This window comes from Mirounga leonina, unplaced genomic scaffold (genome assembly GCF_011800145.1).
Source record: "Mirounga leonina isolate KUSES-001 unplaced genomic scaffold, KU_Mleo_1.0 Mir_101799, whole genome shotgun sequence".
In the NCBI taxonomy this organism is placed as follows: Eukaryota; Metazoa; Chordata; class Mammalia; order Carnivora; family Phocidae; genus Mirounga; species Mirounga leonina.
In genome coordinates this window covers 1,055,786-1,069,047 of record NW_023270210.1, presented here as the reverse complement: position 1 = coordinate 1,069,047, position 13,262 = coordinate 1,055,786, and the positions used below count along the sequence as shown (strand labels likewise).

Here is a 13,262-nt window from a genome sequence, read left to right as displayed (position 1 = left end):
GAGCGTGGGCCCACTGACACACTTCTTTTGCTGTGAAGTGAGTTCCTTGATCAGAAGCAATGCTGTGTGGAACACCATGAGGGTGGATAAGGCACTCTGTAAGTCCACAGATGGTGGTTTGGAAGGAAGCATTGTGTGCAGGGAAGGCAAACCCATATCCTGAGTAAGTGTGTATTCCAGTAAGGACAAAATGTTGCCCTTTCCACAATAGAAGTGGTCCAATGTCATCAACCTGCCACTAGGTAGCTGGCTGATCACTCTGAAGATTGGTGCCATTTCAGGAGTTCAGTATTGGTCTCTGTTGCTGGCAGATTGGGCGCTCAATGGCTGTAGCCAGGTCAGCTTTGGTGGATGGAAGTCCATGTTTCTGAGTCCATGCATCACCTCCATCCCTGTTACCATGGCCACTTTTTCATGAGGCCACTGCACAAACACAGGACTGGCTCAGGGAAGAGGCTGACTGGAATCCACAGAATGGGTCATCCTACCCATTTGATTATGAAAATCCTCCTCTGCTGAGGTTGCTCTTTGGTGAGCATTCACATGGGACAAGATACCTGCATGCTTTTTGCCCATCTGGAAAGTTCTCTCCAAAGCTTCTTTGTCATCAATTCTCCAATCATGCTCTTTCCAAATCCCGCACCATCTAGCCAAACCATTGGCCAGAGCCCATTGGTTGGTATATAATTGCATGTCTGGCTATTTCTCCTTCCAAGAACAGTGAACAACTAGGTGCACTGCTGGGATCTCTGCCCACTGGGAGGCTCCCCCTTCACCACTGTCTCAGAGGACGTCCCAGAGTGGAGCTGTAGTGCTATCGCTGTCCACTTCGGGGTGTGCCTGCATGTTGTGCAGAACCATCTGTAAGCCAGGCTCAAGTCTTCTCCTCCTCTGTCAATTGATCATAGGCAACTCCTCATGAGGCCATAGGTGCAGGCTGGGAAAGGGGAGCAGTGTAGCAGGGGTGGGGACCATGGCCATTTGGGCCACTTTTTCACCTAAAAAAATTTTTTTTAAGTTTATTTATTTTATTTAAGTGATCTCTACACCCCTCATAGGGCTGGAACTCACAACCCCAAGGTCAAGAGTCTCATGCTCTTCCGACTGAGCCAGCCAGGTACTCCGGGCCACTTTTTCTCTTTTCACTTCCTCATGACTTCAAGGTCTGCTCAAGCCTGGTTACATATATAACACTTCCATTTGATGATGTCCATGCCCAACTTTATGGCTTGGTGGGTCAGCTAACACCCAATTTATGACGGGCAGCTCTAATCGCATGGTAACTCGGTGGCCTGGTGTCAGGTGTTCAGCCTCTATTAAGGCCCAGTAACAGGCCAAGAGTTGTTTCTCCAAAGGAGAACAGATGGTGCAGGGCCTTGCTCCAAAATCCTAAAGGCCTATGCTATGATTCACTTCTAGGGTCCTGCCAAAGGCTCCAAACAGCATCCCTACCTGCCACGGATACCTCAAGCACCACTGGACCTGCTGGATCGCGTGGCAGAGTAGACTGCACAGCAACCTGGACCTGTTGCAGAGCCTTCTCTTGTTCTGGGCCCCACTCAAAACTAGCAGCTTTTCAGGTCACTCAGTAAAAGGGCTGGAGTATGTTGGAGGAATGAGGAATATGTTGCCTCCAAAATCCAAATAGGTCCAGTAGGTGTTGTGACTCTTTTTTTGGTATAAGAGGGGCCAGATGCAACAATGTATTGTTCACCTTAGAAGGGATATCTGGATGTGCCCCACACCACTGGACTTGTAGGAATTTCACTAAGAAGGGCCCCAAATTCTTGTTGGATTTATTTCCCAAACTCTGACATACAGTGTATACATACACTTACCAATAAGTGTAGAGCAGTTGCTACTTCTTGGTCACTAGGTCCAATCAGCATGTCATCAACTTAATGGGCCGTGTGAAATCTTGTAGAAGGGAAAGATACTCAAGATCCCTGCAAACTAAATTATGACACAGGGCTGGAGAGTTGATATACCCCTGAGGTAGAACAGTGAAGATATATTACTGGCCTTGTGAGGTGAAAACAAACTGATTCTGGTGGGTCTTACAACAGGGATGGAGAAAAAGACATTTGCCAGATTAATACCGGGGCACCTGGTAGCTCAGTCAGTTAAGCGTCTGCCTTCAGCTTGGGTCATAGTCTCAGGGTCCTGGAGTCGAGCCCCGTGTCGGGCTCCCTGCTCAGTGGGGAGTCTGCTTATACCTCTCCCTCTGACCCCCTTCCCCCGCTTGTGCTCTCACTCTGTCTCTCTCAAATAAATAAAGTCTTTAAAAAAAAATAGCTGCATACCAGGTACCAAGGGAGGTGTTTATTTGCTCAAGCAATGAAACTACATCTGGTACAGCAGCTGCAGTTGGAGTCAGCACCTGGTTGAGTTTATGATAATGTACTGTCATCGTCTAAGATTCATCTGTCTTCTGCATAGGCCAAATACGAGAGTTGAATGGGGATGTGGCGGGAATCACCACCCCTGCATCTTTCAAGTCCTTGATGGTGGCACTGAATTCTGTAATCCCTCCATGAATGTGGTATTGCTTTTGGCTTACTATTTTTCTAGGTAGAAGCAGTTCTAGTGGCTTCCACTTGACCCTCACTCCACAGGTCACAGAAGCCACGTGTGCCTGCAAAGATTGTCTATTTCAGTAATGCATTCTGGAGCTGGGGACATAACCACAGGATACATTTAGGAACCCACTGGGCCCACTGTGAATCAGAGGGCAGCTAGAACTCCATGGATCACCTGACCTCCATAAGCTCCTACTCTGACTAGTGGGCCAGAGTGACGTTTTGGGTCCTCCTAGAATTAGCATCAGTTCAGAGCCAGTGTCCAGTAGTCCCTGAAAAGATGGATTATTTCTCAATGTACTATTACCTTCGCAAAAGGCCATAAGTCCCTTTGGGGAAGGCTGGGAGAAAGAAAGACGAAGAGTTATAAATTTTCAGCAGTGTGCCAAGATCCTTCCTGAAGGGGACCTGGCCTCCCCTTCCTTCTAGTGGATCTGGGTCTGTAAACTGGCTTAAGTCTGGAAATTGATTGAGGGGCCATGACTTTCTGTTTTTCATGATTCAGGTTAGACTTTAGACTTTCGTTCACTTGATCTAGTTGTTTCTGCTTCTATAGATCAATTAGGAATTTACTAGGCTTCCTATTTCACTTCTAGTCACTTCATGCTCAATTAGGCAATACCATAGTGTTTGCATGAGTCAGGCCATTCTGATTGCTGCTTTACCTCTGCTGTCCATTATAGAAACCTTAGTCACACCCTGCCATTGGTGATTAAGTGCCATCCACTGGCCCCTGCCACACTAGGACCCAATTACTACCATTGCATTTAGGTTTCCCAATTCGGTGACTGCAGTTCCCACTATGAGGTCTGACCCATAGAGAAGAGCAACCACAGAACTCTTCGAGGATGCTGGTGCTCCCTTCACAAATTTATTCCTCACACTATTGGTGAAAGATATCTTCTGGACCCTCCCAGGGTGAGTGAGCAGGTCTTAAATGACAAATCCACTCTAACATTCCAGCCCTGCTACGCCTTTTGATCCCTTTGTCTATATTAAACCAAGGCAGGTTCAGCATTTCTAATTTGTTCATGGTGAGCCACTTTTAAGCCCAAACAATCTAACCATTTGAGACCTCTCTAATTCCTGGAGATGCAGTATTAAAGTCAGGATCTCTGGGCGCCTGGGTGGCTCAGTTGGTTAAGCGACTGCCTTCGGCTCAGGTCATGATCCTGGAGTCCCAGGATCGAGTCCCGCATCGGGGTCCCTGCTCGGCAGGGAGCCTGCTTCTCCCTCTGACCTTCCCCCCTCTCATGTGCTTTCTGTCTCTCTCATTCTCTCTGTCTCAAATAAATAAATAAAATCTTTAAAAAAAAAAAGTCAGGATCTCTGCTTAGCGAGCCCATGTCAATAAATTTGGCCTGATCCCAACTTTATGTCCCTTCCACCATTATCCCACACCCTCGGTATCCATTCCCACACATGTTCCCTGAATTTCTGTCTGGATAAATTGGAAAACTCAATTCATTCCTTTGGAGTGGAACATACCTCCTCACAGGTCACACTTTGTACTTTGCCTGTAGGGGCCTGCTGGGATTTGAGTCTACTTATACGTCTAGAAGCAAAGAAGTGTGTGGGGGGGTAGGTTCTGAAGAGAATCTCCTCAGAGGAGGCCATTATGGTTTCCTTGGGCAATGTGTAATGAATCCCCTCACATGGAGGTGGGGAGGCCACTTCCACTGGGAAAGACTCATCACAATTTAGGGGCTCAATGCCCCCAGCTTCAGTAGTGTATTCCCACATGTCCTCTCCATCTTAATTTATGGATCCCATTCTTTCCCAATTAAAGCCTCAGTTTAAGAGTAGACACCCTTCAAGTCTGGAGGTTCAACTTGCATTGTAATTCAGGTAGTTGCACATGAGGTTCTGCATTTGAATTTTTAGCAGTTTTGGCTCTGTGGCTATAGAATGTAAGGGTTTCTTTCAGAGCACACATAGAAGCTCCTAAGCCAGTTATGTGGTGTTTGAACTGGGAAGTCAAATCCCTGAGTTCATCCTTTCCTTTCACCACATTGTCCAGCCACATTAGGAGCTACCACACCAATGTCACTGTATTTGTTAGTTTTCAAAAAAATGTTCAAAAGTATCCTATACAGAGTCACCTAGCTCCTTGTTTCTTATAAGTGGTTGATTAGGAGTATCCAGTGCAGATATTTTGCTTATCTCTATCAGCTCACGACATGGGCTATCAGTGTTCTCTTTACTACTAGAAACAGACACGAGCATCTTTAAATCTAATCAGGTTTGAAAGCCAATTCCAGAAACCCGAGAATAGATTCAGAGAACTCATCCCTAAAATTCTGTTCCTCTAGGGGTGCCTGGGTGGCTCAGTCGTTAAGTGTCTGCCTTCGTATCGGGTCACGGTCCCAGGGTCCTGGGATTGAGCCCTGCATCGGGCTCCCTGCTCGGCAGGAAGCCTGCTTCTCCCTCTCCCCCCGCTTGTGTTCCCTCTCTTGCTGTCTCTCTGTCAAAAAATAAATAAAATCTTAAAAAAATTAAAAAATAAAAATTAAATTAAATTCTGTTCCTCTAGAACCACTCCTGGTATCAAATATGTTTTAGTTAGTGTTCTCCAGAGAAGTAGGACCAAGAGAACCAACAGTCAATTCATTCATTCATAGATAGACAGATTATGGAAGCTGAGGGGTCCCATAGATAGATAGATAGATAGATGATAGATTGATTGTGGAAGCTGAGGGGTCCCATGACCTGCTGACTGCAAGCTGGAGACCCAGGAAAGCTGGTGGTATAATTCAGCCTGAGTCCGAAGGTCTGAGAACTAAGGGAGGGGGAAGTGGTGTAAATCCCAGTCCAAGGGGGCAGGAGAGGATGAGATGAGACTTCACAGCTCAACAGTGAGGCAGAAGAAAGTGTGGGGGGGAGGCAAATTCCTCCTTCCTCCACCTTTTGTTTTATTCAGGCTCTCAGTGATTGGATGATGCCCGCCCAACATTGGGGGTCTACTTTACTGAATCCACAGATTCAAATGCTAACCCCATATGGAAACACCCTCACAGACACACCCAGAAATAATGTGTATCCTGTGACCAGGCAAGCTGATACACAGAATTAGCTATCACACCTAGTGAGCCATCTGCTCTTGGGAGTGGGACCTCAGCATGCACATAGTGATTGCTCTTCCACACGAGTGACTGCCCAAGGCGACTGTATATTGCAGAGTATCAGTCTTTCTCTGTATAGAATGGGGGCCAAAAATATAAGTGACAAAGAAATGAATATAATTGACTACATCAAAATTAAAAACTTTTGTTCTGCAAACAATACCAATCAAGAAAATGAGACGACAACCTACAAAATGGGTGAATACATTTTAAAACTCATGTTTGATAAGAGACTTGTAACAGTCCAGAACATATAATAGCTCTTACAACTTAGAAATGTTGTTATTCTTAGAATCTAAAAAGTTTGAGACTGACAGAGACTTTTTAATATGATCCACTTTCCCCCAGCTTGCCACCCTCCCCTCGCAATTTACTGATGGGGCAGCTTAGATACACAGAGGGGTCACAGGAACATTGACAGTCTCTTTCCCTCAGTGCACACCTCTCCAAGTCTTAACCATGGTGTCGAGTGTCCCCACAAGGCTAAATCGGCCATGCCTTGACCCCCTATTCCCCCTGCCACATTTGCCCCTTTTATCTGTGCCTCTTTGTCTAGACTCACTCCACCTTCCCCCAACCACGCGCTTCCACTCCAACCTCTCCATCCAGGATGGGAGGAGCCTGTTTGCACAGGCGCACTAGGGAAACCGAGTTGCATCGTGTGCTAGGGGCGGGGCTTCGTGAGGGAGCGGGCTCTCCCGCGCCAACAGGGTCTCCCTGCCGACCTGAGGGCGGCAGGGCCGACTTGGCGGGAACCAATCACATGCCAGGAGCCATACCCGAGGTCTGTTTGCGCAGGCGCCCTGGGCATCCCCAGCAGCCTTGCGCGCGGAGGGGCGGAGCTTCTTGAGGGAGCCTCAGTGTCGCCGGCGTGGGCTCTGAGGAGGCGGGCCCACCAGCCATGCAGGCCCCAGATGACAGCGCGGGCGGTGCGGAGGGTGGTGCTGGAGCGCCCACTGGCCCTGGAAGCCCCGGAGAACCTGGAGGCTGGGGCGGCACCGCAGCCGAGGGCACAGTGGCTGGAGGAGCTCCCCAGGTCGAGGGGGCATCGTTCTCCCCAAGGCAGGATGAAGAGGCTTCAGCCTTGGCCTTGGCCTCGGGCGAAGCCTCAGGAAACCAAGTGTCGGAGTTGTATCCTTTCCAAGGAGACCCCAGGATCGGGAGGGTTGGGGGGGATAGGCAGGAGGGGGAGGGGGGCAGGAGGATGGGTAGGAGGGGTTTCAGGGAGTGTGAGCGGGGGACTTGCAGGGGCACAGAAGGGGATGCGGGGAGGGCCGGTGGCTGGAGGACACAGGGGGCTTGTGATGCAGATTTCCTGAAGCAGCGGCCAGGGTGGTCTTGGGGGGCCCGGAGGGGCGCTCTGGGGGAAAGCAGGCCTCCGGTGGGCAGGGGAGCCTCAGCCATAAAGTCCGCGTAGATGGTGCCTTAACCGAATCTCCACCAGCACCCTTCTGGTGCCTTTCCTGTGCCACATGGATGCGGAGGTGGCCCGCCAGTACCTGACCCTGGGTGCCGAACTCTTCCACGGGGCCGTTCAGACGGAGCTCACAGTGACTGGCCGTGACCTGCTGATGTAAGTTCTAGAAGGGGCTTGTGGGAGCAGGCGGGAACCTGGGCCAATCTCTGCCTGAGGGACACTCTTGGAGATACGCAGACACCCGAGGCCTGGTCTAAGGAGGCACATGGGGCACACGGTCTGTCGCAGCCTCAGGGGTTGCTCTGAGGGAGACCTGAAGGAGTAACCTTGGGGCGGGGATTGGACTGAGGAGGGCTGGGACTTAATCAAATCTAAAGTTACTTCCTTTCCCCCTCACTTTTAGCAAAATAACTGCCGAAGACTCTGCCCTCCTGCAAATTTCCACTGCCTTCTTGCTCAACCAGCTTTCCATGGTAGTGCAGACCATGCAGCACTTTGTGCCCCACTTTTTTGCTAAGCCTCGGCCTGAAACAAGGGGCTGAGTCCACAAGAGAGTCCCATTTTAGGCAGTGTGGCCTTCCCTAGGGGCACGATTTTGGCAGTAGTTGCTCCTTTGTTTGGGGGGCATAATTGTTTGCCTTTACTCACCTGTTTTCATTGTTGCTTAAATACTGGTTACCACTGATAATAAAACTGAGCCAGTGTTACGTGTCTGAGTTTCTTTTCAGCATCCAGATTTTCTCCCCCTTGTCCTCAGGTTGGTGGGGAGGTTCTGGGATTCAGATATTCAACTTCTACAAGGCAGTTGAAGACAACTGAAAAAATGGGAAAAAAAAAGAAAATTGCTTGGGTCCTATCGTTCAGCATTGACTAATGTCAGCATTTTGGAATACTTTTGTGGTTTTAGGTTTGTAGGAATAATACAATAAATGTAGAGCAATCATATGAATGAGTAAGGTTTTTCAAGTTTAGCATTAGTGTTTTTCCTGAAATAATTTTCATATGAAGTTTGGACTTTACCTCTGTCTAAAACTTCAAAAACATCCTATCAAATGGATACATACATGATGCGTTTTAATGCATTGGTTCAACACTTATATTTTTCTCAAATTTTTTTCCTATTATACATAAAGTTTCAGTGGGATTCTTGTATGTAAGTCTCTGTATGAATGGTTGTTTTCTTAAGATAGATTCCAAGAGGTAGATCTACAATACAAAATCGCTCTCCAGAAAATGTGCCCGCCCCCACCAGAATGCTGCTTTCCCCACATCCCTGTCACAGCTGGATCTGTTTCCTGCCACAAAAAAACAAAAACAAAAATCCTCAGTTTGCATGAGCAAAGAATTTGGAACCACTAGAGTAAGAATTTTGTGCTTTACTGGCCTTGTTTCAGATCCCAGAAGAAAAGTGCTGGGACACGTCGTTGGTTGGGGCGCGTGAGGGGCAGATGGAGGCAGTGTAGTGTAGTCTTGGGAAAATATTTTTTTTACATAAACTGCTCATTTATTAGCATCGATACTGCAACGTAACAGGTTCCTGCATGGAGGTGGCAGAACAGGCAGGGCTCAGATGGGTGAGTGGCGGGCTCCTCTTTCTTCCATTTGTTCTTGTTGTAGTCGCACTTGGCTGAGAAGCCCTGGATCGGGCTGACCTTCGTATCAAGCATCCTCTTGGTCTGCTTGGCCACCCACTCCTCGTCAGAGGTGTGCACCATGGGTGGTACACATAGTGTTTCTCCCAGATCAGAATGAGAGTGGTGAAGCTGATGAAGAACATGGTGGCGCCCACAACCATCTTCCACTTGTTCGTGCTCCTGTTTGTTTCAGCAGAGCTCTCGCTGAACTGAATGTGGTGTAGTTCAACTTTTTCATCAGTGGAGAGGCTGCTCCAGGGAGGCTTCTTCCCTTTGAAGGACTTCTGGCTGGCAGAAGTTCTTGCCGTGGGCCACATTGGGCAGTGGATAGTCACCCCGGTCGACAGAACTCAGGAGAGCATAGTATTCACTCTTCATGACACTTCCACATGCTCTTACAGACACTGAGTTGGAAGTTGCTTGCTTGCCAATTAGGCTAAACACTGGAGCCAACATTCGGCCGCTGCTGCCTGCTGCGACCTCCATGACCACTCGGGGAAAATATAATTAAAACCAAAATCTTCTGGTGTGCACGTACTCTGCTGTGCTCTTGACCCACATTACCGTAGGTAATTCTCACGACAACCTGGTGATCTCGGTACTACCCTTATTATACCTTTTGTAGGGGAAGAACTGAGGCTCAGAGAGGCTGGGTGTATTCGATTCAAGCACCCACTCTCTTAGCCAAGCTATCACGCCACCCTCAGCACTGGGAGGCTGGGATTGTGCTTTTCCTTCTGCTGGCTCCAGGGACCACCCTTGTGACTAATGAAAAATGCAGAAATGGATAAATACAGGAAAAGTAGAGGAGAACTGAGGAGAAGACAAGGTTGATAAGAACCGCAATCCTGGCTTTCCAGTGGCTTCCCTATACTCCCAGGCCCTTTTGTATCTTGAAACCTTCCTTTGACCCTCTTTGAAATAGAGGGTACAGTGATGGTACCTATTTTCCCGCCCCCTTTGCCCCCTCTCCTCAACTATGAAGAGGGCTCTTTTCAGGTACTTCCAGGAGCTGAGAAAAAATAGAACCAAATCTTCTGCCAATCCAGAAAATGTCTCCACAAAGGTAGAAGAAAAACAGTTCTGTCCCTGAATAAGCATTGTACTAGAATGCGATGCACATCACAGGCAATCTGCTAAGAGATTCCAGAGAGAGAAATTTCACCCTTTTGTGTAGCTCAGCAGATACAACTCATTACATGTTCTCAAGATTGACCATAACTAGACCTCAAGTAAGAGGACTTCATGCCACCAGGTCCCACACATAGTTCATCCTGAATTTACCTGGTAACTGGGGTGACCATAGGTATTAGTTAGTTGGTGTTTTGGGCCGCATGTTTGTGTTCCCTCCCCCACATTAATATATTGAAGCCCTAAACCCCAGTGTGGCTGTATTTGGAGATGGGACATTAAAGGAAGGAAGGAAGGAAGGTTAAATGAGCTCATAAGAATGGGGCTCTGGTCTGATAAGATTAGTGTCCTAATAAGAGAGACACCAGCGAGCGCTCCTCCCCACCCCCCCCTCCCCTCCCCTCCCCCCCACCCTCTCCAACTGCACAAGGTAAGGCCACGTGAGGATGCCGGAGAAGGTGGCCCTCTACAAGCAAGGGAGAGAATTCTCACCAAAAGCCCAATTTGCTGGCACCTCGATCATGGACTTCTAGCCTCCGGAACTGTGAGAAAATGAACTTCTGTTGTTTAAGCCACCCAGTGTGAGGTATTTTGCTATAGCAGATTGAGCAGACTAATGCAATTGGCTTTATCCAAGGGAAAAATAAGCTTTTCATGTTTTTATGACAGGAGCTAGTTTTGCAACTTGGAGCCAGGTGCCCACTGAAGTTAGGCTTCTACCCTCCCACCGAAACTGGACATAGGGACACAGTCTTGCTGGATGTTTACATTCCAAAGAGATGTTTCCTAGGTCCTTGAAAAAGACATTCCTGGATCATAAACCTGGCAAGGAGCTTTTCTAGTCTTTAAAAATATTTACATACTTTCAAAGAGACAGAGAAAGAATTTCTAAGTTTTCTAAAGTAAATGCTTTAAGAAAGGGGCCATCTCTTCCCATATCTTCAACAGGGAGAATTAAGCCTCTTATTTTATTTTTTTAAAATACTCTCTATGCCCAATGTGGGGCTCCCAACTCACAACCAAGATCAAGAGTCCTATGTTCTACTGACTGAGCCAGCCAGGTGCCCCTAAGCCTCTTTTTTTAAGATTTTATTTATTTATTTGAGCGAGAGCACGAGGGTGAGCGGAGGGCAGGGTGAGCATGGTGGGGGGGAGGTGAGCATGAGGGGGGAGGGTGAGCACGAGGGGGAGGGGGGACAGGGAGCAAGAGGGATTAGCAGATTCCCTGCTGAGCAGGGAGCCCTATGCAGCTGGATGCAGGGCTCAATCCCAGGACCCTGAGATCATGACCTGAGCTGAAGGCAGATTAACCGACTGAGCCACCCAGGTGCTCCGCCCCTAAGCCTCTTATTTTTAATTTGTACTTGTTCTTAAAGTAGCTCTCTCTAAAATATGCTGTATCTTGAAAACTTGCTAAGCTCCCTAATTAGTCTAGTAGCTCTTTTGTAGACTCCATTAGATTTTCTTTACAGGTGATCATGTCTGCAAATAAAGACAGTTTTTCTTCTTTCTTTCCAGTCTGAATGCCATTTATTGCTTGATTTCTCTCATTATGGGTTGGATTTTCCTGCTTCTCTGCATGCCTGGTAACTTTGGATTGGATACCAGACATTATGATTTTTCCTTAGGTTCTGGATACCTTTGTATTCCTAAACACATTCATGAGCTTTGTTCAGGGATGCTGTTAAGTGAATGGAAACAGTTGGGGCCCCTGGGTGGCTCAGTTGGTTAAGCATCTGCCTTTGTCTCAGGTCATGATCCCAGGGTCCTGGGATCGAGCCCCCGCATAGGGCTCCCTGATCAGGGGGGAGTCTGCTTCTCCCTCTCCGTCTGCCCCTCCCCTCCGTTCTTGTGCTCTCTCTCTCAAAATAAATAAAATCTTTTAAAAAAGTGAATGGGGGGCGCCTGGGTGGCTCAGTTGGTTGGGCGTCTGCCTTCGGCTCAGGTCATGATCCCAGGGGCCTGGGATCGAGCCCCGCATCGGGCTTCCCGCTCAGCGGGAAACCTGCTTCTCCCTCTCCCTCTGCCTGCCACTCTGCCTACTTGAGCTCTCTCTCTATCTCTCTGTCAAATAAATAAATAAAAATCTTGAGAAAAAAAAAAGTGAATGGAAACAGTTTGATCCTTGAGTCTTGCTTTGAAGATTTGCTACATGGGACCAGAACAGCTCATTGTAGGATTCATTTTTTCCCCCCCACACTACTGAGGCAAGACCTTTCTGAGTGTCCTGCCCAATGCCTCCTGACTTATTTTTTTTTTAAAGATTTTATTTATTTATTTATTTATTTGACAGAGAGAGAGACAGCGAGAGAGGGAACACAAGCAGGGGGAGTGGGAGAGGGAGAAGCAGGCTTCCCGCGGAGCAGGGTGCCCGATGTGGGGCTCGATCCCAGGACCCTGGGATCATGACCTGAGCCGAAGGCAGACGCTGAACGACTGAGCCACCCAGGCGCCCCTGCCTCCTGACTTATGAGGTTTGCCCTCCCGGTTGGTGGAGTTAGACACTATTTGCTGCCTGGCTTGAGCGTTGGGCAGGGTTACCTTTCATTCTTGAACATGGTCCTTTCCCTGGCCTTGGGTAGTTTCTTCACCTACTTGTGCTGGTCAGTGGTCTGTAGCTTACTCCAGTCGGACCCTCTGGGGATGTGCAGGCTTCTCTCCAATGAGCCCTCCTCCCCCCATTTAGTCAGAGCTGCATTTTGGCACTTACAACCAAAATGCTCCAACTCACAGATAAGAATAGTCAGTAGGTTTCCAGCCACAAACTCGGGAAATGCAGGGGGATTTGGGTGATTTGCAATTACTTATTGGGTGAAGTTGGGGAAGGCCAAGAGACTCCCATTCACATCATGGGAGAAGGAAGCAGAGAACCCAGCTATCCCCTGCAGGCAACTGGGACCAGGTGTCTTCTGAAGGCAAACTCTAGGGTTTGGGTATATGCTGCTGTGAAACCATTTTTAAAGGTGACCGCAGGGTAGACAGTCACTTCTGATGGTCTCAGGTAACCTAGAGCCTGGGAACCACTACTCCAGTCTTGACATCATTGCCTCCAGACCCAGAAGGAACCTTCTGGCCTCTCTCCGACCTTGCTGGTGGGGTCCCTTAGTGCATGGAGCCAAAATGTGGAGATGTCAAGAAAACCCAACTCAGAAAAGGATTCTGATTGCAATGGCAGCTGGATCTCCAACCTCACTGGGTCTCTGTCCTTAATGCAAAAGCACCAAAGAGGTGTCCTCACAGTTGTCACCAGAATATCTGAGATTGTTTGGAAGACTTGGAGAACCATAGATCCCTCTGAAATGTCACCTGGCTGACACTTCTGTGAGCTTTCCTCCTGGCATTCCAAAAGGTTTCTTTTGTAAGAGTGTCTCTGTCTCTC

The 13,262-nt window shown here is 48.2% G+C and overlaps 1 pseudogene; it reads right to left on the bottom strand.

Moving 5' to 3' along the window:
- Positions 1-8,605: 8,605 nt before the first annotated feature.
- Positions 8,606-9,208, bottom strand: LOC118014187 (annotated as a pseudogene).
- Positions 9,209-13,262: the final 4,054 nt, after the last annotated feature.